Source organism: Bos indicus x Bos taurus, chromosome 4, assembly GCF_003369695.1.
Source record: "Bos indicus x Bos taurus breed Angus x Brahman F1 hybrid chromosome 4, Bos_hybrid_MaternalHap_v2.0, whole genome shotgun sequence".
Taxonomy (NCBI): Eukaryota; Metazoa; Chordata; class Mammalia; order Artiodactyla; family Bovidae; genus Bos; species Bos indicus x Bos taurus.
Window position 1 is genome coordinate 49561222 of NC_040079.1, and position 27521 is coordinate 49588742.

At 42.7% G+C, this 27521-nt stretch overlaps 1 long non-coding RNA gene across 2 annotated transcripts in view; it reads left to right on the forward strand.

Annotated features, from left to right (window-relative positions):
* LOC113891382 overlaps positions 1-19470 on the forward strand; it is a 452058-nt gene extending 432588 nt beyond the window's left edge. For both annotated transcript variants that reach the window (XR_003510736.1, XR_003510737.1), the window contains 2 exons: positions 10844-10997; positions 18127-19470. This is a non-coding gene — a long non-coding RNA (uncharacterized LOC113891382). The remainder of the gene's footprint in view (positions 1-10843; positions 10998-18126) is intronic.
* The last annotated feature ends 8051 nt before the right edge of the window (positions 19471-27521 follow it).

A 27521-nucleotide genomic window follows, 5' to 3' on the forward strand; every position in this document is an offset into this window, starting at 1 on the left:
TGCTTTTATGAACTGGACTGAAAAGCACAGACTCTCTCAATCTTAACCTTTCTTTTCTTTCTGAAATGTTATAAAGAAAAACAATATGAAGATTTAAATCACATATCAACTGATTAAGAAAGAGATTAGCTGTTTTATTTTAACTTAGCCTTTCAAATTAATGAAAACTCTGTTCTTTACATTGAATTGGGAAAATGTTTTGGGAAAAAGTGTTGGCCCTTCTCTCATACCTAAAATCTGACTATATTCTCTCACACTTTATTCAAAGACGGTTGCCATTGTGCTATATTGAACTGTGTTGTGCTGTGCTTAGTCACTCAGTAATGTCCAGCTCTTTGCGACCCCATGGACTGGGGCCTGCCAGGCTCCTCTGTCCATGGGATTCTCCAGGCAAGAATACTGGAGTGAGTTGCCATGTCCTCCTCCAAAGGATCTTCCCAACCCAGGGATCAAACCCAGGTCTCCTGCATTGCGGGCAGATTCTTTACTGTCTGAGCCACCAGAGAATCCCATATTGAACTGAGCTGGTGCTGGACCAATTCTAGGTCTATAATGAATGTGTAGATCTACCACATTAGCTATGAACTCAGTAAGATGCCATGCTCATCCTCATACCCACACCTTCTCATTTATAGTGAGTGTTCAATAAAGCCTGGTGGTCTGTGTGAACAAATGAATGGACAATCATGTCTAAATCACTAAGGTTTTCTCCCTCTCCCCCCACTCCATATCAGTCTTCACTGAGAATTACTCCTCGTCCATTTTCTTCCCCTAAGACATGTTAGTAATCAAAGGAATGCACCGTACTTTGAGAGTCCTACACATTCTGTTTCTTATTTTATCTGAGAAAGAATGTACTAAAGAATCCTCCCCACCGCATGTGGATTGAATTTCCATTCTCTTCTCCTCATTTCCACCTTTCTTTTATTTCTGTCTCCATCAGAGCACAGCACTCAATATGCTACAGAAATAATTTTCTGCTGAATGAGGTTCGGCCATAAGTCAAGGGCAGATTTATTAAGGCCCCTGCACAGCCTGTTCCCCAGCTTACCGTCAACATGACAGTTTAAATCTTTGATCACTCTTACACGTAACCCCTTCAGTGCTGAGCAGTCCACTACATAAGCAACAGCCACTCCTGGCATGTGAGTGGTGTTGAAAATGGTTTTGAGCCCCACAGACAGGGTGTCATCATCAGGACCCAGGGGGTCGGGACCTTCCACAGATGGTCAAGGTATCTCCCCTCCAATGCTCTCTACCACCTGTCTCTGCTTCCAGAAGTTCACTTCATTGTCACTGCAGCCAGGCCCTATCATCTACTGCTTCCTAGGGAGCCAGGAACACTCCACTGAGGTTCATGTCCCCTGGATAGCAGTTATATTTAGTGCATTAGTTGGGGGTCCTATGAGAGACCCTGTTTGGTTTTCGTTTCTGCTTTTTAATTTTACTTTTCTGTGACTTATCAAACATCTGGCACCACATCAACCAGTCTTTTAAAAAAAGACGCTTGGTTTCCCTGATGGCTCAGAGGTTAAAGCATCTGCCTGCAATGCAGGAGACCTGGGTTCGATCCCTGGATCAGGAAGATCCCCTGGAGAAGGAAATGGCAACCCACTCCGGTATTCTTGCCTGGAGAATCCCATCGACGGATAAGCCTGGTGGGCTACAGTCCATGGGGTTGCAAAGAGTCAGACACGACTGAGTGACTTAACTTTAACTAACTTAACTTGGATCAGTCAGGTGGTGAGGTTATATGGTGCTCCAATGCTTACTTTTGTATGTAGTTGAATGTCTTCACATATTACATTTTGAGCACTTTGGTTACCAACACACACACATACTTTCCCTTCACAAAACAGCCCTGGAAGGGACCACTAAGAAATTAAGCTACTTGCACAAGTTCAAAGGCTCCTGGGAAAGGCTCCTCCATTCATGCTAACCTGAATGTCAGGTCATCAGGTATACATACCCTTGTTTCAGATCTTTGATCTACATTTGCCCCATGGATTCTTCCCAAACAGAGGAGGGGTGTTGTTATTCCTCTCATGTGGGTAGCCCTTCACACATATCAACATTTTATTCATGCTTATCTCAGTAGAGTCTCACCTTAATTTCTACAAGTGGAGGTTACTGTCATCATTTTACGCATGAGAAAATCTGAGTTATTCTGAGTGACATACAAATGTAGGTAGCAGACTAAGACCTTACACACAGATCTTCATTGGAGGCATAATCTCCTCATAAATAACATATTAAGAAATTACCACAATGCCAAATAGCTTTGAGGGAAGGTTAGGAATAAAATGGCTTCCCTGGTAGCTCAGCTGGTAAAGAATCCACCTGCAGTGCAGGAGACCCCAGTTCAATCCCTGGGTTGGGACTATCCACTGGAGAAGGGATAGGCTGCCCACTCCTGTATTCTTGGGCCTTCCTTATAGCTCAGATTGTAAAGAATTCTGCCTGCAATGTGGGAGACATGGGTTCGAGCCCTGGATTGGGAAGATTTCCCTGGCGAAGGGAATGACTACCCACTCCTGTATTCCTGCCTGGAGAATTCTGTCCCAAAGAGTTGGACACGACTGAGTGACTTTAGCTTTTATGAATAAAATATCCTATTTTAAAATATATGCACAAATTCACACTACACAAAAAGATATGAAAAGGATAGGAAAAAATGATGCAAATATCCCAAAGCTAATCGTGCTGTCATTTGGGTGTATGTATCCTTCCAGCCTCTTTTCTACAAAAAGATGTTGTTTTTTCAAGATCAGATGCTGGTCCGTATTATTGAAATCATCTCACAAAGCCTCCTTGAGTGTATACCAACAGGAAGGATGGATTCAACACTAAGTAAAGGGGGGTTGTTTTGGCGAATGAATAAACTCAACTATTATGTTGCTTTCTTAAAAAGCAGTTTACCAACGTAGTCTTGAGTTAACATTCAAGATTTCTCTTCCCTCTTTTAACTGTTAATACAGAGGGCAGAGCCTGGCAAACCCCTTTTGAATGATGCAGGAAATGTTTGCAGGCAAAATGTAAGATGTGGAATAAAGACATAAATTACATGTAGAAAATATACATTATAGGTGATGGAAAGATTCAGTCAGGGCACAATGGTCTGTCAATGTTTTCGCAGGAAGGGGTAGGCCCTCCAAGTCTCTGTTAAAGGGCTCCCTAACTTCCCTTGGTGGGAAATAAAGAGTGGCAGGAATTGGGGTGGGGAACAGGCAGGGAGGAAGAGATAATATCTAAAGGAAGCTTCCAGGAATGGAGAGACTCTTATGAAGAGAAGCAGAAAACTGTGTTCAAACAGAACAAACACAATCATCATGCACTCATCAACCACAGTATGAGGTTATGTTCCTATAAAGTTGCAGTGATTTCTAGAAAAATAAAAATTCTCAGAAACCTGCCATGGAGTGGCATGATCAGAAAGGAGCTGGCCAGCAAAGCTGAGATAGGTGATACATGTTCTGTTTTTGTTTAGATAAACAGAGTTCCTGCCCACGCCCCAGTTGTTGCCAGAGACAAGAGAAATAAGAATCCATTTTTCTTTCAGCAGAAGATTAACTGTGCATCCACTGACTTGAGGGTTAGTATGGTCCTTGGGGCCTCACAAACTCTGCTCCAAAGAAGAAAAAGAAAACAATACAGAAAGTACACAAAAAGCTGAGCAGAGTGATATCTGCAGGAACCAGCTCGGTGTGGTCAGGAGATATAATGAAACATTTATCAATACCCAGAAAGTTGAGTGCTCTTGAAAGATCTTAAGTGTTTCCTCCCCAGGGTGACTTCCATAAGACAATGTGCTCCTGTTGGGATCTCATACTGACCCTGAGGAAACAGCCCCAGTCCCTTCACTCTCTCCTCACGCTAACACTTAGGTGTGTCAAGGGCTGCCTTGGTCTCCTGGCAAGTCCTCGGTGGTTACTAACAATTGCACTACAACACCATCCACCCAGCTCACTTATGGGAATATGGGATATTTTCATTTTCCACTAAGTAAGCTGGCAGATCTTCCTAGCAGAGACATGTACATGCCTCCCTTATTGATAACATCTATTCATCTTCTTGGATCATTTTACTTAGATGTAGCAATGATTTCAGGCAGGCATTTCTCTTGGAATTATGGGATATTTGTTCACATCTACTAACATAGACAACATTTTTTAATCTACATGCTTTAACGTGTCATTATAATAGTATTGGTCTGCTGCTGCTGCTGCTAAGTCGCTTCAGTCATGTCCAACTCTGTGTGACCCCACAGACGGCAGCCCACCAGGCTCCTCTGTCACTGGGACCCTCCAAAGGCAAGAATACTGGGGTGGGTTGCCATTTCCTTCTCCAAGTATTGGTCTACTATTCCTTAAAGTTAAGTATTTCAAAAAAATATTTGTGATTGAATTTGGGCCCATGAACTCTTATTTATGAAAAGAAGTTGGCTATAAATGATACACTTGAAAAGCCACTTTCTCAACATTTCCTCCAAAACACCTTAAGAGCCACAGTCAAAGTATGACAGCCACATTGAAACACTGAGGATAACTGACAGGTTTTTGTGCACGTGTATTTTTTTTCTCCCAGGCTCCAAAGTCTCTGAGCCTTTGGAGCCTCCAGGGACAATGACTCTGGTTTAATAACTGTGAAAAGCTATTGAACTAGCAATAAAAAATATTCTCCACAACGGAACAATATGATACTTAACAACAGCCAGCATTCCTGCCAATCACAGGACATTCACGAAAAAGTGACTAGAGTTCCTTTAGCAACGGGACTGCCCCCTTGTAAAATCTGAGTGCACAAGCAAGAGGGTTTGGCAAAGCCGAAGGGCTCCACAGCTGCATACCGTGATTTAGACTGCATTCAACTGCTGTATTTATGTAAGCCCAGAAGAAAAACACCTCTCCTGTTTGAAGAAGATAAGTTAAAGCATTAGAGTTGCATGTTAGTGACCATGGCCTCTACCACGTGCATTTTTACTTTTAAGTCCATGAGACATAAATTAGAGCACATATTCTATAGGTCCACTAAGACATCCCCAGCGTTCTTTATGTTGATGGGCAGGTTTGGCAAAATAGTCACTCTGAAAGAAGGTGATTTTTTTCTTTTAAGTAAAAGGAAGAAGCAGGACAAAAACCATGCCTCATCTTAAACAAATAAGAAAAGAAGGTAAATGCTGTTTGCTCGGAACTGGGAAGTGCTCCCTTTCCGGGAAGTCATTAGGCTCCAGCGAGTAGCCAAAGGCAGGTGAACCTAATGACCACTCCAAGAAGGTGAAGAACCATGCTCTCTCAACAAGGAATCCTTTTTCTACATGAAATCAGCTGACAGCCTGATTTTGGCAAACTGCCAGGCTCTGGCTCTGTTTTTTTAAGTGCACATTACATGGAGGAGAACTGGTGAGCAAATACCCCAAAGTTAAGATATTTAGAAAAAATCACCATACCAGACTGCTGCACCACATCTAGAAACCTAAATCAAAACAAATGGACAGAAGAAGCATGAACAGTCATTTCAAATGCCACCAAATGGGAGAACCCAGTTACACGGAGGTAGAAGTCATAACAAAACTTTTGTTACTTTTTGGCTGTGTCGCATTACTTATTCTTCAGCCTCTGCTTAATATGAGTTTGGATTTGATGAAACACAGATAAAATTTTAAGTTGGTTGTTTTCCAAACAAAGGGGATGAAAAGAGAAAATTCTCCTGGGGACAGGGTGAACTGGCATAAGATATTGAAAAGGCATAATGTGTTCAATATTTTCCTTGACCTTTGACTCTTTGGGCTGAAGTAGGACAGTTCCACAAGGGTTCTGAGAAAGTTTGCCAAAGGAGGGATTCTAGGAACCATAGTGACAGAGGTCTTCTCTGAATGTGACACTATCCAGGTTATTCATAGATTGTACATGGTGTGCTTCATTGATGAAGATGAAATCTTCCCCGCAAATGACTAATCTCTTCACTAGTTTGTGGAGTGAGGCCCACACTCTAGCAATGGTTTCTTTGTAAGCTGTAAGTCCCTCGTGAGTCTCTAGTCTCCCCAAGAAGCCTCCTGTTTCCTCCATCCTAACTTCCTCACAGCACCCTCATACCTGCATAGAGCAGAGTCTCAATAAACGGTGACTGACAGTCCAGCTCTCCTTCTCAATAGCTGAAGATGCTGTTGCCTTAATCACATGAAATCACTTTTTTCATAGGTCAAAATGATCAAACATTGGTGACTTCATAGCTAAACCCAATACTTACTATCCCTGTAGTATTAGCTACTTCATTTATTCCATGAACATTTCCTAAGAGGCACTGTGTACTCACCATGTAGCTAAACTTTGCTTAAAAATGAGGGAAGAACTGCGTGCATTAAAGAGATTGCCAAAGCCAAGTAGTTAGTTGAAGAATAGTTAAACCTAGTCGGTTAGTCAGTCACCACTCCATTGTAAGAGAAAGAAACCCAGCATAAACAACCAGAAGCATAATGTAGCTCACAAGCTGGGAAGATAAAGAGGGAATTAGTTTTAGGCATAGGTACTCAAGTAATAGCAACATTCTTTTTGTCTGTATTTCTCTTTCCTTCCCTCCCCTCAACCTCCTCCACTTCTTCCCCTTCCCTCCTTCTCCTTCTTCTTCCTCCTCCTCCTTCTCCCCCCTCCCCATCTCTCTACCTGTCTCTCTCTTTTTATATGTTGCCCTCATTCTTTCTTATCATAGGATACCTTTATATACAAAAGCAAGAGGCCCTAAATCTGTCCCAGGGCCACAAACTATCTTGCAAAGACATGATTGACATTAGTTAGGTCACCTGCTCAAGCCTTGGCCCAATCCCAGTGGAAAGGAAAACTGGATTCAGCCAGGTTTAGGTCATGGGCTTACCTCTCAGGTCCTATGTTATAGGCTGAATATCCATGTCCTTTGAAAATACATGTGTTGAAACCCTACCCCAATCTGACACTGTTAGCAGGTGGGCCTTGGGGAGGTAATTAGGATTAGATGAGGTCATGGGGGTGGAGCCCTCCAATTGGGATTAGTGCTCTAAAAGAGTCAGGAGAGAGCTTCCTCTTTCTGTTCTCCACTGTGTGAGGACACAAGAAGTAAGTCAGCAGCCAGCAGCCCACACTCTCACTGTGCTGGCATCCTGATCTCAGACTCCCCCGCTTCAGAACTGTGAGAAAAAAAATTCTGCTGTTTATAAGTCACCCAGTTCTGTGCCCTTTTATTACAGTAGCCTGAATAGACTGAGATAGCCAAGGATGAGGTTCAGTGATTAACAACCCACCAGAGCCATCTAGGATAAAGAAGCAATCTCCCAACAGAAAGAGAAAGGGGGCAGACAAGACCACTGACACCTAATATTACCTTTCCAGTCCATCCCCATGTGCCCACCATCCTATCTGAGAACGCTAAAACAATTCACTTGCTGATTTACAACTATGTCCTCACTACAAAGCTGATATTCTTGAGACTGAAAGACCAAACCACTGCTTACTCTAATTTGAACCCCACCCTCCCCCACCCCCAGCAACAGGTTGTTTGGGCAGAGTGCTTCCTGTCAGGGGTGGAAGTTAGTGCTATGAGAGTTAGTGCATCCTTTGGCTATGCCAAATGGCTTTGGTCTCCACACGAGCCAGTTAGTTCTGACCTGCATCATGCCTGTGGACTATTCTGCGGCCAGGTCAAACACAGTCAAGGTTCAAAATCAGGCATTCCTTATTCCACATTTGCCAAACAAAGGTGGGGAGGGGAGCATCCATGCAAACCCACCACACCCAGGCAAACCTGCAAGAGGTGAGAGCCAGACAGCAGGCTGGGCTGATTTCTAAAACAAGACAAAAATGATAGATGCTTCAAAATTGACTTGTGGAGGACAAAAGTTATCAGAAATTGAAGTTAAAATAGTTTGATTCTGCTGGTTTTCTTGTTTCACATTAATAGGTACACAGGAGATTCTTTATAGGAAAGAAGACCAATGATTAAAGGCATACATAGATGATTAACGAATACTAACTCAGTTAAACTGAATTAAATTAAGGGTTGTCTGACCTATCACTGAATTGGCTAGTATGCAGAGCTGGTGAACCTTGCTGAAAGAAAAATGGCAGATCTGGCAGCAATTAGAAAGCAGTGGGCACAGCATCCCAGCAGAATCTGACTGTGGTTGATACCCTGAGGCTATGACTGCATCCACCATATGAGATGGCCTGAGAACACCCCAGGCTGGGCCGCGGGAGGGGGTCTGGGTTTTAAGAATGCCCTCACTGAGCAGTCATACTCTTGAGTGCCCTGCTAAGAGGCCTTCTCCAGTTTCAAGACTATTTTCTTAACAGATGAGGCCACTTTAATATCCTGCCATGGCACTTAGCAGTGAAGATCAAGAGTAGCCTGGGGGAGACCCAAGACAGGTTTAATGAGACCAGTGTCAAACATCTTGAAAGAATACAACCCTTAAAGTTCAGGCCCAGCACTTTGGAGATTGCAGAGCAAGAAGAATCCACAAGGGGCCTTCCCTGGCGGTCCAGTGGTTAAGAATACTCTAGTTCAATCCCTGGTCAGGGAACTAAGAGCCCACAAGCCACAACTAGAGAGTCTGTTCCCTGCAATGAAAGACCCTGCATGACACAATGAAGACCTGATGCAGCCAAATAAATAATAAATAAAAATTTTAAAAAAGAAGAAGAATGCACAGGGATTCAGAGGGCAAGGTGCCATCCTGGAACCCTCAGGAATCCTTCCCTTCCAGGTGAGTTGCTCACCAGAGAGCTTTTTCTGAAAGGTTTTAAAAACCCACTCACTTACCAGAAATTCACTGCTGCCAGCCTTGTTGTTGCTAATCAGTCACTAAGTTGTGTCCAACTCTTGTGACCCCGTGGACTATAGCACGCCATGCTTCTCTGTCCTTTACTATCCCCTGGAGTTTACTCAGACTCATGTCCAGTGAGTCAGTGGTGCCATCCAACTATCTTATCCTCTGTTGTCCCCTTGTCCTACTGCCTTCAATCTTTCCCAGCATCAGGGTTTTTTCCAATGAGTTGGTTCTTTGCATCAGACGGCCAAAATATTGGAGCTTCAGCATCAGTCCTTCCAATGAATATTCAGGGTTGATTTCCTTTAGGATTGACTGGTTTGATCACCTTGTTCTCCAAGGCACTCTCAAGAGTCTTCTCCAGCACCACAATTCAAAAGCATCAATTCTTTGACACTCAGTCTTCTTTATCTCACATCCTTACATGACTACTGGAAAAACCATAGCCTTGGGCCACTTTACATACCAACAGAACAACGAATTGGATGAATGGTGGTGGGAGGAAATGCAGGATGCTACTGTTAATGATGAAGAATGCTCTTTCTAACTGGTTGAAACTACCCCTTGAATTATTAACATAGACTGCAAACAGTAGAACAAAATAATAATAAGTCATAACCTTACATGGGACTTATGATGTGCCAGATGCAGTTCTAAGGGCTTTCTGTACATGAACTTCACCCTATGAAGTGTGTACTATTATCACCCCTATTTTATAGACAAGGATCACACCTAGTAAGTGGCAGGACCAACTTTTGAAAACAGGCAGTTCATCACCAGAGGCCATACTCTTAACTGCTATAACCACTACCCCATTCAGGGGATTTTTGTCTTTTTAAACAAGCATATGCATAGAAAAGGCTTCCCAGGTGGCTCAGTGGTTTAAAAAATCCACCTGCCAATGCAGGAAAGGTGGTTTTGATCCCTGTGTCGAGAAGATCCCCTGGAGAAGGCAATGGTAATCCAATCCAGTATTCTCACCTGGGAAATCCCATGAATAGAGGAGCCTGGTTGGCTATAGTCAATGGGGTCGCAAAGAGTTGGACAAGACTTAGCAACTAAACAACAAGGTATATAGAAGGTATGTGAAATGCACCTAGCATATACTATTCTTATTATACCAATAATATAATATCTAGTCAGCATGCTATAATTAATAATTATCATTACTGGGATTATAATTTTAAATCACTAATGGGAAAGGTGATCTGATTTGACTAAAAATCATATAAGAACTGATGACAAAGGAATTGGACCTGAAGGTTGCCAAGGTTCTGAGCCTGTTTCTAGCCTTGAGTCACTGATGGACTGATTCACAAACTCATGCCTTGTTTCCCCCAGCCTTGCCTGTACAGACAACTCCACCAGCGTTTTGGTAATCTTGTTTTGAGATCTTCAAATGAAACTCCAGGAGTGCTTTATTGCAGAATTGGCACTTAAGTTGCTGAAAGTTAAAACAGTAAAACTTTTTTCAAAGGAATTTCAAACCTAAATCAGTCAAAAAAAAAAAATTAGAATGAATTTAGCATTATTAACCAGACTTTCAAATGTGGCTTTTGGTTGCTTCTGTATACAACTCTAGGAAGGAAATTGTGTCCCTTATAGCATCCATCCAAGATAAAAAGTTTAGCAGTCGTCTGAATGAAAACCCAGCTGGATATATGTTTAACAAGCAGCATTTTAAGTATGAAGGCTGAGAGATGTATTACGACCAATATGTGAATGTCGTATCCACCCACCATCAAACCACAGGACTGACTGCAATTGGAACTGAGTAGACATGAGGTTTTGGTTAGATGTGGGCACAAGCAAACCAACTCTGAGGTGTCAGCACTGGGTGACAGGAGCAGGACTTATCAACAAGCTGCTATCTCCCTCTCATCACCCACCAACTAGAAAATGTGCAGGAAAGATAAAAACTGTTTGCCCCTAATTGTGCTTTAATAGACTAAATTTGGGGACTACTGGAGCAACAAGTAGGATTTGGTTCATTTTTGGTTTGAGGCTTGTGTATGTATTTATTTGCTTTTTTTTTTTTTTGGCATGCAGGATCCTAGTTCCCCAACCAGGAATTGAACCTGAACCCCCTTCACTGGAAGTGCATAGCCTTAATCACTGGACCACTAAGGAAGAGCAACTTTCTGAGTGTCACCTATGGAGAATTTGAAGGAATGGAGTCTTCCCTAAAAAATTGTCAAAAATGGTAAGCCTTTGCTTGCAAGTTTTCCTGTAGCCGTTAATTTTAAAAACAGAAGCCATGGCCTCTTTTTTCAGTCTCAGGCATAAAGAAAAAACTGTTTCCCTTGTGTAGACGCCTCCTGTGTTCCCAGCAGTACCCCAGACGTGATGTTTGTCTTAGGCTGAGGGAAGGGAAGCCAGGCAGAAAGTGAGCTGAGAAGTGGCTTTTTTTCTAAGTGTGGCAGATCATTAATAATCAGTGAAGGATGGACTCAGGAAGCCTCCAAGCACATATTTCTAGGATTGAAGTTGAAGACTTCATTAATATTCTAGTGGGATATTGTTCCCATGAAGTTTTCTGAGGGCCGAAAATCTCACCCAGAGTCCCCTGTTGGCAACGAGAGGAGCAGTGAGCTCTCAGGCAGCTCAGGGACCTAATCAGTGAAGATAAGAGAACTGTGTTCTCTGCCCCAAAGTAGGAATGAGCTGTTTTGCCTGGTCGCTGCTAACTGGTTCTGATTGAGTCTCCTTGACTCGCTAATCTCCCATATTGTGGCAAAATGCTGAAAATCCATTTCTTTGGAAAATGTTTAGCTTTGCGAACACAGAGTGTGCCAGTTTATCTTACCATATTCTGAACTTCTTCATCTTGACAGAGTATATCAGTCTGTGCCAAAGGTCTTCTGAATTTTAGTTTAGTCTGCATGCACGCATGCTAAGTTGCTTCAGTTTGTCCAACTCTTTGTAACCCTATGAACTGTAGCCCACCAAGCTCCTCTGTTCATGAAATTCTCAGGCAAGAATACTGAAGTGGGTTGCATTTCCTCCTCGAGGGTTCCTGACCCAGGGCTCCAACACATGTCTCTTTACATCTCCTGCATTGGCTGGCAGGTTCTTTACCACTAGCGCCACATGGGAAGCCCTGTTTGTCTAAAACCAGCTTATCCCTACGGGCCCAACACACAGATAAGAGAAAACGGTGTCTGAAAGTGAAAGTGAAAGTGTTAGTTGCTCAGTCATGTTCGACTCTGTGACCCCATGGACTGTAGCCTGCCCGTCTCCTCTGTCTAAGCAATTCTCCAGGCAAGAATACTGGAGTAGGTAGCCATTTCCTCCTTCAAGAGATCTTCCCAACCCAGGACACAGATAGGAGAAAACAGTTGTCTACATTTTGGCTAAAGAAAGAAGGAAGGAGAGAAGAGGGGAGACTTTCTTATTAACTAAAGTACCAGTGTACAGACACTAAGTGTCATGAGTGGTCCCAGGAACAGTTAGGAAATGGATACCTCAATATCTAAATCTGACCTTGGGGTGAATAGGGGAAAAAGAGGAAGACAGAATCAGTGCTAATCTCTGCCTGTCTTGGGAATAGTGTGTTAGGAGGTGGAAAGCAGCCCATCAAAGAAAAACAAACAGCAACAAAAAATACTGGGGAGGAGGCAGAAATCCCTTTATTTTATGCAAAATCTCCCAAAGAGAGGAAAGAAAGCAAGTAAGTAATAAATAACACACTCATGTTTAACCTGGAGCCAAAACAACCCTCAGAGTTGAGACCCCGCAGAATTCCTCTCCTGCCAGCCCCGGGGCCATTAGCAGGCCACCCATCCAGGTCAGTGGGTGACTCTCCCACCTGGACACCTGGAAGTTCAGCCCCAGGTAGAACTATCTTTTGTAGCGCTCCGATGAGCACAAGCCCTGCTTGTTTAAATCAACATCTCCATGCCCTCCATCTCATTTCATCCCATTCTCATCCTTCTTGTTTTTTTTTTTTTTTTTTAAGCCCTTACAGGAAACGTCACCAAAACATAAAAGATCAATAGATCATTAGGTTGTCTAATGGCGGACATTTTCCATGTGAAGCTCTGAATCAACAGCGAACAAAAGCAACTGTTCAGAACCCTCCAAAAAAAAAAAAAAAAAAAAATTGCCCAGTAATTTTAAGTTAATGGGCAAGATTAATGGATTGTCATATAATATGAAGGGAAAGTATTAGGAAAAAAAAAAAAAAAAACCCAAGTGGCTCTACAAAATTGGTTTGGAATTGGAGTCTACCTGAAGACCTTTCAGCCAGAGGATTACTGTCGGTGGTGCTTGCAGCTAAGCTGTGTATTAATTTGAAAGCCATGCCTTGTATGGATACCCAGCACTTAGTGGTTGGTTTTATGTTAAAAATGCTTAGTATGAAACCTGTGCTGAAAGTTTGCCCAAACATCTCATAGTTGATTGCAAACCCGAGTGCCTGGGGGCTGTGAGCCCACACCTCAAGAATGCTGGTGATTGGGTGACAGTTTGGCTCCACACCTGGGTTTGTTGAGGCCTCTTAGCGGCTGCTGGGAATTCGCCCCGCCTGGGGCCCACCGGTCTCCCCGTCACCCCTCTGACAGATGAAAACACAACGGGGTCTGTTGCCTGACTGACACATTCCTCTCCTGTCTGCCTCTGAAAGGACTTTATTTAACTGTCCTGGAGTCGGGCTTTTGAGTGACAGATTGTGAAGGGTAAAAGTCATTCAGTTCCATTAAGCTCTGTAACTGCTCTGGAACAAAACACCTTTAAAAAAAGTGTCGGGGGAGAGGGGGAAAATAGAGCTGAGGAGAGTAGGGGCATGAGCTTTAGGGAGAGAAAAAGGGGATTCTTTTCAGGTTCAGAAACAATCCTTCTCTTTGCCTCTGTCTATCAATTAGGGCTGCATTCCCAGAGGGAATATGGGCCTGGCCTCATTGGTGTCATTCAGCTGCCAATCTCCTGACAGGGACACCAAAGGGCCTCATGTAGCGCTGCGGAAACTGTCTGTCAGGCCATCAGCAGCTGCTATGACGACATCACCTCCGTTTTTCTATGTCTATTATAGAGAAAGGGGGGTTGGGGTGGGGGCTCACCCAACAGAGTCTGAGAGTCTCGGCTCCAAAGCTCATATTTTCCTTTTCCAACCCCCACATTGCCTCCATCCCAGGGTGAATTTCTTCACAAAAACAACGCCAGATTTCCTTGCCTGGTTGGGCAATGGGGGTAAATAATAATTCACCAGCTGAGGACATGGGCTTGGGTGTGAGAACGGGGTTCTGTTTCTGGGAAGACTGAAGTCCTGACTGAATACATTCAATGACTCTGGTTCAAATGAGTCCAAAGAAACTGGTGAAAGGTGGCTCAAGCCCCTGAAAGACCTCAGGCCGAGCTGTGTGAAAAGCCATGTGGCCTCCCCAGTGGTTTCCTGCCAAGCTTTAACCTTGTTTGGGTTCCTGTGGGTTTCATTCCCCTGTGAGTTCTGCTTGGAGACTGAAAGCTTCAGTGGAGCTCTAAACTCTAAGCCAAACTCAGCACCAAGCAACCACTTCCCACTTGTCTGTTTTTCTGCCTCATTCGTTGCTTTCCCCCAAGGCCAGACTCACAGGCTGACTTGGACTGGCCCCAAAGACTCCTGGCCACAGTTGATCACTCTGAAGACCCAAGACTATGAAAGAGGGGTCCCCAAGCTTTGTGGCTTGACTGGGAAAAAATCTCCCTCCTCCCTCCTCTGACTCTCTCTCTGCTCTCCCCTCTCCCGATTCTGCATGAGAGCAGGAAGTGAATCAGAGCCTCAGTGGCGACCTGCAAAGATGCCTGATGGCCTTTCTGTGGCTTGAGATGGCTGCTGTTTCCCTGGGAGCCTTTTCACATCACAGGGAGCTACTTCCAAAGAGTAACAACAGAACAGCACTTCGTACCAAGCACAGCTGCCAAGTGTCACAGCCGGGCCTTCTGTGTTTCGATACTTCTGCTTCACGTCAGGAAGGAGACTACAGTACTTCACGGGTTCCACATGAACCGTACAAAATGTTTAGCCAAACCCTGTAAGAACATGTACATAAAGCTGTCTCCGTGTTCCCAGGGCTGTGATGTCTCTTTTCTGTCGCTTCTTCTGTCATTCTGAAAGCTCCACTGGGGTCCTGCACTTCCTGATCATAAACTCCACTAGGGTGGCTAAAACCTGTTCACACAGCAGTACACTGGTCTCTGGCATCTAGATGCTAGACCTCAGATATCTGCCACCTCCATGAGGACCATACCTGGAGAAATTCAAAATTAGCCAGACTTTTAACACCAAGCATATTTGCAGAGGAGCAAATGAACAGGATAATGAGAGAGAGAAGGAGACTAACTTGATCATAATCTTCCTGCTCGGCAGCCTCAAGAAGACACATTCAGGAGTCAGCCCTTTGCCATCTGCAGCAGTAAAAGAGCAGCAGCCAAGGGAAGCACTAACAGTTCACTAATGAGTGAATATTTCCAAATTGCTTTGCATGCCCTTCATTGTGGCTGCTGCACATTTTCATTACTGAAGAAGAGAGGAAACCAAGCTAAGGGATTGGTTGGGGAGGTAGAGATACACACATCCTGCAGGTATCCCCCAAAAGCAACTTCAGTTATTGGATCCAAAGATGTTGGAGCATTTTGCTCAGGTTGAATTATCTTGAAAATACTACTTGGAGCAGCCTCCAGCGAGCAGACGCCTGGAGCTCATGGGTGCTGGATGGTAGTGTGGATTCCCATCCAGGGGCTCCACCTCACAATCCAAGGTCCTGAAAACCCATCCCTTCTCTTCATGATTTTTCACAAGGACCTCAGATCCAATACTGTAAGATGCTTACATTTTTGGCTCTACCATAGACAGTGGTTTCCAAACATTTCTCAATCGAACACCCGATTGCATAAGATCTAAATATGGAATTGTCTGTGCTGGAAAGACAGCTGTCTTTGTTCACCACCTTCGCAAGGAATCCCTGACTGTTTGCACGCACCCTGGATTCTACATAGTACTCTCTGGCCTCATGCTCCAACATCTATTATATTAGCCACTGTGCACTTGTTGATTTTCTTTACATTGTGCTAGCAAAAACTAAACGATCCTTTGGGCCCTCAACAGCAGTGAGGCTGCCTTCCTTGCATATGATATCCATTGACTAGTACCATCTTTGAATTGTTTATTCTTATATTTTCCCATGACTAGTTATACTGGGGATAACCTTAAACCAAATCTGGTACAATTCAATTTCAATGGAATAAATATTTGGAATCTAAAGCCTATTAAGTCTTTATCTATAAGTTCAGACAATTCACTCTCACCAATAGGAGGGAACTGCCCCAATTATGAATTAGTACTCCTTTTATGTCTCCTTTTATAGACATAAAAGAACAATCAAACCCATCACAAATGCCACTCATCCATCTTTCATTTTCACTTTCATGAAAACCATGAGGGCTTTATGTGTAGGAGGCACTTGACATATCTTTATGTAACAAGCACTTGACATAAAAAATACCTAATTCCTTTCCCACACCCCAACTTGGAAAAATTCTAAAACAAGAAATATAAATGCATATCATGTCACCTTGTGCTGATGGTTACTTCTGTTAGTCTCTGTCCAGAAGTGAATAGGAAGTGGGGATTTGAATGACCACCCATAATCTTCACTGATGCCAAGCTGGTGAGCATGGCTCCAACACATTGCCTGGGATGTCGCAAAGTTCTAAAAGATCACATAGACCCATATTCAAAGGTATATAAAACTCCATTATTGTGAAAATTATCTACCAGTTTCTCAGCTACACATCCAGCTCTCCTGATACAAAAGATAACTTTGAAGGAATTAGGATACAAAAGTGTCAGAATAACCAAAAATAATTGACTGAAAAAATCTAATATATCAGCTTTAAGTAACAAACTTACATATGAGAAGTGTATTCTTAGCACTTCAAAGAAACCTTTTGGAAAAGCTCATTTGAAAAAATGAATAGAACTTCTCTATTAAAAGTTCAGAGACAGCTGTCAGATCCCAAAATAGTAGTAAGGCTAAATTTTTCCAAGTTGAAATCTTGCTCCTGAAAGGTTGTTGCTGCGTTGTGAAAGACGCCGGGATTCTTGGCATCCAGAGGAGAGGAATTCAATCCAGGGCCAGTGATGAGGCTTGATCGCTCAGAGCTTTTGTGTAATAAAGTTTTATTAAAGTATGAAAGAGATAGAGAAAGCTGACATAGACATCAGAAGGGGGCAGAAAGAATGTTCCCCTGCTAGCTTTTAGCAGTATGTTATATACCTATCTGCAAGCTGTTAATTAGAGAAAGAAGGTGTCTTAAAACTCAGAGTGGCACCAGGCCCCTCACCCACAACGTGCATTTCGAGGTAACATTGGCACAAGGTGAGTCATCTGGGGCCATAAAACAATTGACATGAATCTTGAAGTAAGGCAGGTTTCCAATTAAAGATATAGTTTCATTAACGCAGATTAGGAGAACAATATATGAGTAAAACATACTGGTTTGTTGAGCCTTTCTCGATTCTGAGTCTTAAGCTGAATGGACTTGAAAAAAAAACAGAGTCTAGGGTAAATACACAGTTCATTAACATAGCTTAAGAAAAGCATTTCCATAAGAAAAACACATTGGTTAGCTCAAGGTTTGAGAAAAGTTAAGTTCTGGTGGAACCAGGTGTCATCATGGCAACACAGAATTTTAAGAGAAACCTTTAAAATTTGTATAGATAGATAAATAGTGAAGTCGCTGAGTCATGTCCGACTCTGCAACCCCATGGACAGTAGCCAACCAGGCTCCTCTGTCCATGGGATTTTCCAGGCAAGAATACTGGAGTGGGTTGCCATTTTCTTCTCCAGAGGATCTTCCTGACCCAGGGATCGAACCTGGGTCTCCCGCATTGTAGGCAGACGCTTTACCATCTGAGCCACCAAGGAAGTCAAAATTTGTATAGAGAACAGAAAAATCTTCTAACACTTGCAGCCTATTTTCTCCATTTGGAGACCCCCTAGCCTTCCTGCTTGTTACCCTCTCACTCCTCAACAGTGATCTTAGACTAAGGATTAAAGATACACAGATACACTAATTTTTTTTTTTTTTTTTACTCTCCTAGACCCTCTGGACTATAATATAAAATGACTTAACTAGAATAACCATTATCTAGGAGAAAACTGTTTTTTTTAAAAAAGGAACTTAGCTAAGAAAAGTCAATCTAAAAGTAAAATTAACCCAAGTTGAGAGAACTGAGCATTGCATGGACTATAAATTTAATCAAAATATTTAGGGTTTGTCTTGTTTCTTTTATATGATAGACTACTTTTAAAAAAAATTATGCCCTTTAACTTTCAACACCTGTTTTTTCTTAGAGACAGAAGGAGAAGGAATGGAAAAAAATCGGATAGAACAAAGGAAGAGGTAAGCAAGAAAGATGGTTGAACGTGTTACTAAGTTTAATAATGACTCACCCCCGAAATGTCCATTCATCAGCTGCGTTAAAAAAGCCACAGAGCCCAAAAGATGAATGGGAGCTGTAGGAAAGCAAGCCAGTCACAGATGACTTTCTTCAATCTGTTGACATTTGATTAACATTTGAACTAAGTAACGAGAAAAGGTTGATCTTGCTCCAAAGTGAAGTTGGGCATCATGGTGCTCCATTGCCTGAAGGAACTTGTCACCAAACAACTCCTGTCCCATCATCTTTTTTTCTAACTTGTAGCCTTTATTGCTTTTTATGTGTTTAGAAACTGAAGCACTTTGTACTAAAATGCTGTTTAATCATTTGTAAAAAGAAAAGAAAGCAAATTCTCACAAAGCACAATGCCTTCTGCTGTCCTGGGAAAGCATGCCTTTAATTGGAACCAAAAGTCCAGCATTGTTTGTATGTTGAAAATGAATGTATTTCATTCCATTTCACACTTTTTTATTATAATTTTATAGGGAGTAATATTAAAGAAGTTTTGGCAGAAGATTTTTGTTTTAAAATGTGGTTCCAAGAGCCAAAACTCAGTTTTCTTGTCCTTCCCCATTTGTTTCTCTCTGATGGCATTGACAAATTCACAGTGCAAAGCAGCCAATTCTTATTCCTTGCTGGAACCTTTTTGTCTTTCCAGGGAAAGGAGAACTTTTTCTTCTAAGATTGTGAAGATGAAAGAATCAAAAGAATCTGCTTCATCTTGGTTTTCATTTGTTCAATACACTTGTTCAGAATATTTTAAATGCCCACTTTTCCAAAAGAATTGGATCTGATCTATTTAATACTCATTTTACAGGTGAAGAGAGAACATGGAACTCAACCAAAAGGTTAGGTGAGACTGGTATAAGCCACAGACTAAATCATGATACTAAAAGATGTCATTCCTTTCTTTTTAAGGGTCTCTCTCACCAAGGACGACATGGTTAAGCCACTGTCTCTCTCTGATTCTTAACTACACAACATAAGTAATATTTCATATCAGTCGTGCCATGACAGAATATACTTGTGGCCTTTCTGTAAATTCCTGATAAAGATCTTCCATCTTTGGTTTTGATTTATCTCCTGGTTTCTTCCATGACCCAGGCCACTGGGAAAATCAAAATCCAAGCTGAGAGCCAACCAAGAATTTAAAACCAACTTCTTCAACTGGACAAGTTTATGAACATCAAGCAAATTAAAACTTTTATTCAATTCTTTTAGATGTACATTTCATTAAAACTGAGTTTCTTCTACTTTACATTGTTGAAATGCTTTTATAATTAATTGGCCATTTTTCAACAACAGTCACACTCATGTACTTTTGAATAGGTGTCAGAAAACACCACTGTGCTCTTAACATTGGTTTGACATTTACAATTCAGGCTTCTAATGTGCAGAAATGGCTTTCATGCTAGACTGATGCACTGCCTTTTCTAGATGAATGTACACTGTGGTATCTGAAAACGGTAACATGGTTAATCAGTTGCATTCTGAGCATCAGTACTTAGGCGGTGCTTTCACAATATCTGAAATAGAGTAGGACCCCTGGTATAACACAGCTGATCTCTTTGGTCACTGAGCCAATGTGCTCAGTCATTTCAGTCGTGTCCAACTCTTTGCAACCCTATGGACTGTAGCCCCGCCAGGCTCCTCTGTCCATGAGATTCTCCGTAAGAATACTGGAGTGAGTTGCCATGCCCTCCTCCAGGGGGATCTTCCCCACCCAGAGATCAAACACACATCTCTTATGTAGTACATTGGCAGGCAGGTTCTTTACCATGAGCACCACCTGGGAATCCCAGGTGGGATTTACTGAGCCAATAAAGTCTTTTTTGCTTAAAGTAGTTTGAGTTTCCTGTCTGAAGTGATAAAGGGAGACAGATAATGTATGTAATCACAATGCAATGTGATAAATCTTAAGGTGAAGAAAAAAACGAAGTGCTTAGGAAGCACTGGACAGACAGTATTGCTTCTTTTGGGGACTCTGGGTAAAATGACTAGGTCTGCATAGTAATCTTTAAAGAGCCTCCACCTGGACTCCACCCCCATATTCTATGATTCAGGGACATGTCAGTTCCTTAGGGCATCTCTCCCATTGTCCACAATGGCTCCACCGGGCACTGGTGTGCTCATGGCCATCTGGTCACTGGGAAAGCCCTGTTACCTTTCTCTGCCTACTTAAAGATTCCATCAGATGATTAACATGGCGGGTCATAGTTTGGAAATGCAAACCCATAGCCAGTTAGTGGAAGAGGAGGTGAACCTGCCAATCTATAATCACACCACCTGAGACACTTCCAAAACTTACCTCAGGACATCCCTGGGTCCTTAGGTAAACCCTTAGATTTGAGGCTTCAGAAAATGAATCCCATATGTGTCTTCCTCCTCGATGAGATGTACATTGATCTGGGTGAAGCATCATAGCTGTTCTATGTAAATATGAAAAGCATTTGAATATGTGCTGGTATGGGTATCATAGGAGGGGGAATAAGAATCAGAGAAAGTTCCAGGTATTTTCATCATTCTAACAGTAGACGACAGTCTGAATTTCCTTTCCTGTAGTGCCTACAATTAGGTCATTACATATAGGTACTGAATGAACCCAGAAAATGGCTTAGTCTTCTTCCCTCAACACACAGATCCTTCAGCCAGAGAAGTATGTGGGGCCCTCCATACATCTGGACAAAAGAGGCTATTCCTTCCTCCCTCTCTCCAGGCCAACTGTACATTTTAGATGCAGTGGAAATAAAAACATGTCATCCATTGCTGATGGTCCTGACACCAGAGCCGTCTCAACAGAGGTATGGCTTCTCACCATCCGTATATTCAGTCCTTCAGTGCACCATCACTCATATTAGATATATGTCTAATATTAGTGTCACTAGATGCTTTTGAACTGTGGTGTTGGAGAAGACTCGAGAGTCCCTTGGACTGCAAGGAGATCCAACCAGTCCATTCTGAAGGAGATCAGTCCTGGGTGTTCATTGGAAGGACTGATGTTGAAGCTGAAACTCCAATACTTTGGCCACCTCATGCGAAGAGCTGACTCATTTGAAAAGACCCTGATGCTGGGAAAGATTGAGGGCAGGAGGAGAAGGGGACGACAGAGGATGAGATGGCTGGATGGCATCACCGACTCAATGGCCATGAGTTTGGGTAAACTCTGGAAGTTGATGATGGACAGGAATGCCTGGCGTGTTGCAGTTCATGGGGTCAGAAAGAGTTGAACACGACTGAGCGACTGAACTGAACTGAACTGAATATTAGATAGTGACAATATTAGCCAGGGAACTACAAACTGATAAAGCATTCTTTAATGCATCCCACTTTTGACCCACCCAATATGACTGGCCATCCTGAAGAAAAACCAGGCCCTTATTTATGTCACAGCCTCTGTGACTGTGTTGAGAGATGGCAAAGTGGGTGGCTGGCTGGCTGGGAGGATGGGGTATACCTATTAGGTACTATGTTAAGTTCTTGCATCCGTCGTGTTTTGTTTCCATGGCTGTCCTACCATGAGAAAACTGTTTTATTTGTCTTGCAAGGGAACTGAGGCTCAGAGACATTTGTTAACTTGTCCAAGATCTCACATCTAAGAAGCAGTGGAACCTGACTTCAAATGTGGAGGCTGTATTCTTGCCCATTATGCTCGACCACCTCCCCCAGCTTTTGCTGTTTTCCCAGACAGGCAATTCAGTCCCACAGTCCACTCAATATCTTTTGCTTGACAGATTTTTCTTCAGATCATCAGATAACACACACAAGGTGCTTGTAACTTAAGCTAACAATATTATTCCCAAAGTGGTGTTGGAAATTTACAAAAGTCTTGTATGTGTATTTTTAGCAGATATTACATACATGAACTCAAGCTCTGAGAGCTCATGACTGTATATCAGGGTAAATCCCCATACATACCATCCTCTCCAAAAAAAAAATCCTTGAGAGAACATTTACCTGTCCAACAAATGTTTCTTGCTTATCTCCTACATGATACTGGAAGAATAATAAATGGTTAGGTTAATCTTTGCATTACTTTGGCAGAAACATTAACAAGCAACTCCAGAGGGGAGAATAAACAAACTTCTATGACAGTACTATCAGCCAAATCCTTTGAGTGTGAAGTGGAAGAATCATAAGTACAGGAAAGAGTTTGAAAGGAAGTAGCATTTTAATTAAGGCTTGGAGATTAAGAAGAATGTTGACGACTGCAGGGGAAGAAGAAAATTCCAGGAACAGTGAACATAAAGAAAACAAGGTGTTAGGGCAAAGGCTTGTTTTCACACAGGTGATAGTCCAATGTGATTAGTAGATAAGAGATAAGAGCCTATAGAAAACTCTTAGGAGGAGCTGACAGGTGGAAGGGCCAAACCATAGACGACCTCAGAGAGGACACCTGGTGTTTTTTTCTGTCCACCACCCCCGCTGCCTTTAGACAGCTGCTTCTCCTTCACTGCGTGTGGTCCTGGTGAGGTTGTCATCACTGAGTTCAGGCACACACATTCATGGGGGTGGGCACAGCGTTCAGGAGGAGCTAGTCAGGCCAGCAGTAATGACTAACCCGGGGGTGAGCACAAGATCCCAGCAGGATTCATGTAACTATATCAGAAGAAAGAAATGCCTGTCTCCTTCACTTCTGGATGTGGGCAGCCCATTTCCCTGTTACCTGGAAAGAGAGTGTCTATAAAAGGAAGCCACAATAATGAGAGACCTGGAGCAAGGAGGTGACAGAGGGACACAGAGCCTACAAGGCACTGATTGAGCATCTGGATTCACCCACGCCGGAAGCTCTATATCTCTGTCTGAATGAGCTGCTCAGTTATCTGACTCTAATGTCCCTTTTTGCTTGAGTTAGTTTGAGTTAAGAGTCCTGACTAGTACAGCTGTGAGTGCCATGCTAAAGAGTTTGAGTTTATTGAAATAAGAAAACCACTGAAAACCTTTACTTTTAAATGCTTGGAGAACAGAGACTTACACTATAGACAAAAGACTGTGGAGAGGGCTTCCCTGGCGGCTCAGTGGTAAAGAATCCGCCTGAGGATGCAGAAGACACAGGTTTGATTGCTGGACCAGGAAGACCCCACATACCGTGAGGAAACTAAGCCCATGCTCCACAACTACCGAGCGTGTGCTGTAGAGCCCAGGAGCCCCAACTACTGAGCCCGCATGCCGAAACTACTGAAGCCTGAACATTTTAGAGCTCGTGCTGCGCAGTAAGAGAAGCCACCACAGTGAGAAGCCCATGCACTGCGAATAGAGGAAAGCCCTCAAAGAAACAAAGAGCCAGAACAGCCAAATAAATAAATAATTAAAAAAAAAAAAAAAAGACTGTGGAGGGATTAAATAATCTTTCAGGAGTCAGGGGCAATAATCCACAGAACCTTCTAATTCACTATGGGAATGGAAGAAGTGAAACCAATACTACAGCCATAACAGGATGGTAAACTTTGCTATCCAGAGTGATCCAAGGATCCACACTAACTGATGACATAAGTTTGAACTATACATTTTCCTCAATATTATTAGTAAATCTGGATAGTAGCTATCTCAGCCCACAGGGTAACGATATCTCAAGGGGAACAGGTGACTTGTAAGGTCAAGGAATAGGGCCTGAAACAGCATTAGTGTAGCAAATGTGAAGCGTCTGGTTACCTCTCTGTCTGAAACCCAAGACGTCTGAAAGAAAAGAGGTGCTGAAATATCTGCAGTTGGCAGTGACATCTGAGAAAGTGGTGCCCACCCCCCATCCCACGTATGTGCACAGGGATCGTGACTTTCCTGTAAATAGCTTTGAACCTTCTTCTCACCTCCAACACTGACTTCTCTCTTGGAGAAAGAGTAAAGCTACTTTGCTCTTGGGCCTAGGCCTACAGCTTATTGTCCCCGATAAGGGATGTTTGGCAGGTCCACATCACAAGATGAACCCTCACCAAATAGGAGCTACTCAGGGCTGGGGGAAAACCCCAAGTGGGCACTTGATCTTCTGGAGCTTCTGGCTAAGAGAACCTATAAGCCCAGCAACGTGCCTCCTCAGAACTAGGAGGGTCCGCCTCTGGGGCAACTCCTTACCGTGATGATTTAAAATAGCAGCAAGAGATTTGAGGAGGTGACGCTGCCAAGTCTAAGCAAGAAGCTTCCCAGGATCCTGGGCTTTGCACTCACCTCTCCTTAGCCTCCGCAGGCTCCTCCTCCCACTGCTGGAGGAGAAGCAGAAGGCCAGCCAGTTGTAACTCACGTAGGGGAACTTTGCAGTGGAGGTCTGCAATGGAGGCTGTGGCAGGGGAGGGTGCAGGTAGACCCACTGGGGCTGAGGCTCAGAGACTCCAAGCTGCCTCTTGCTGCAACAGCCCCACTGTATCTGATTAATTCCCAGACACTCATATTTCACATTTGCACAACACTAAAGTAGGGGTGCATCGTATAATCAATGATGTGTCATACTTTGAAACGGGTGTCACTTTTTCCTTTCTTGATGATTTTTGAAATAATGGTGTATTTTATAATTGATGGTGTTTTAGGTTCAATAAAATGCTGTATGGGGAATTCCCTGGTGGTCCAGTGGTTAGGACCCAACACTCTCACTGCTAGGGCCCCAGGTTCTATCCATGGTCAGGGAACTAAGAGTCTGCAAACAGCACGACACAGTCATAAAAAAATAAAATGTTGTATATCAGGACCACCTACTCACCATGTAAACTAAGATTTCCTGCCCATTCCCCAAAGACATTTTACAGTCTATTGCAGCAGTGGGAACAGGAGTCACGAAAATTGTTCCCAATACAGCAAGAGAAAGAAATGATCTAGGCATTCAGTTCCTCAGAAGTTACAACATACAAAAGAAGGATGACCTGTGAACTATACACATTTGGCAAATGGCATACTGCTGCCTCCTATAAGAAGCCCCCAGCTCCATGTGGTGCTTCTCATCTTTTTTTTGGTGGGGGGGGGGTGCAAAAAAACAGGTGCAAAGTTTATTATTAGAGACACAGCCAAACAAGTGGGAGAGCACAAAGACAGTTTGTTAAGACAGAAGCAAGGTAGAGATGCACACTTGGGAAGAAAGGGTGGGCACCCCCACCCACCTAGTGAAGAGGAGCCTGGGTGTTTCTCATCTTGACACCTGGTTTGAGAGCAGATGGTGGCAAAGGTGGTAAAGTGATGGAGATGATAAAATGACAGTGACAATGATGAGACCTAACATTTAGATAGAACTGAACAGCATTCAGAACATTTTTTCAAACATCACATAATCTCAGACCCTGCTGGTATTGTTGTCTGTCTTTATAGGCGACGACACTGAAGCACACGCCTGGGTGCCTTCCCCGAGGTTGCACAGTGAATGGTAGAGAAATGACTAGATTCCTGAGACATATGATCTTTCCTATGACACTTAACCTATTCTATGAGGGGAAGGGGAAGATTTAGCCATAGGAAGACCTTTCTTCAACCCTTTCAAACTCAAGAAGTAGAATAATGATCATGATAAATCTATTTTTTACCAACATTCCAGAAAAAAAAATTGTTAATAAAGACAGCGAAAAGGGGCAAAATGCCTGTTTTAAATCATGGTGTTTAAAATGATGTTTACATTAATATTGATCATTGAAATTTAATATGGTAATTTGTGCCTCAAAGGCACATTTTTCTAACTGTTAAAGTGATATAAATTTAGAAAATAATAATACGTCCAAAACTTTGAAAGTATTTGCACCACCAATCAGCCCAGCGTTGATGAGTGCCTTCAGCAAGCAATCAACATGCACATGTGAACAGAAAGGCTGGGACAGAATTCTTCCCTCCTGGGAACAGACAACGCAATTACAATGGAATTAAGGGGATAAGATCAACATTTTAAAATATATCAATACTGAATAGCACAGGCAATTATATTCAATATCCTGGGATAAACCATAATAGAAAAGAATATTAAAAATAATATATACATATATCTGTACAATATAACTGAGTCACTTTGCTATACAGCAGAAATTAACACAGCATTATAAATCAACTATACTTCAATAAAAAATTAAATTAAATCAATACAAAATCATAGATGATTAGCTCAAATTAGGGGGGTGGCAAGAACTATGACTGGGGTTGTCAAAGCAGGTGATTTGGAGAAAGAAGGGGTTGAGATGGGCCTTAAAGCCTGATTAAGATAAATGGCAACCCACTCCAGTATTCTTGCCTGGAAAATTCTATGGACAGAGGAGCCTGGAGGGCTATAGTACATGAGATCGAAAGAGGTGGCCACGACTGAGTGACTGAGCACAAGATCGAGCTCAGCTTGGAGGAGGAGGGCACATTCCTCTGTCTGGTAAACAGGTGAAGAAACAGATGAAACCTTATCTAGGGCTCAGAACTTAGCATGGTGTTCGGTGAAGGTCACTAGGGGAAATGGAGACAAACAGCAGTCTGTCCCGAGTACATGAGTACAAGCCTGGCTAGAGCAGAGGGTCTTATAGAGTAGTAAGAGAGAGATCTTTGGGCAGGTTGTGAAGTTCCTTGACAAGAAACTAAGGTATTTTAATTTTAACCTAGAAATAATGAGGAGCCACCGAAACTTGTTGAGCAGGAACTGGTGTGCACAGTCAGTGGAGGATCCCATGGAAAATTTCTTCATGTAACCATGGGAGAGGATCATTGCAATAGACAAGACTTCATCTAAAGTGGTTTATCTAGAGATGGAGACAGTCAACTTCAATGATGGATCAATGATGGACCAGCCCTGAAAAGCAAATGGCAGAGTTTAGGCTATAAGTGGATATACAAGTAGAAATGTCCAATAGCAGGTAGACTGTGGGTCTTAAACCCGGGAGAAAGGTGAAAAGCAGATAGAGAATAGACAGACAGTGCATGCTAAGTCACTTCAGTCGTGTCTGACTCTTTACGACCCCGTGGACGGTAGCCAGCCAAGCTCCTCAGTCCATGGGATTCTCCAGGCAAGAATACTGGAGTGTGTTGCCATGCCATCTTCCCAACCCAGGGATGGAACCCACGTGTCTTACATCTCCTGCATCAGCAGGCGGGTTCTTTACCATTAGCACCACTTGGGAAGCCCAAATAGATAGCAGATAGAAAGAAATATAAATTTTTAAAGTTTTCCACATTGATTAATAAATTTCAACAGCTAGTTTTATGTGTGTATAGATATGAATAGATTAGACAGATGGATGGATAGATGATAGATAAGTAGATCGACAGATAGGTATGTTTGGTGTCTGTATTTTGTATTCTCTCCTTTCTCACTCTACTCATCTATCTCTCCTCTCTTGTCTATAGTCCAGAACCTTATCTCATTAAGTTAAG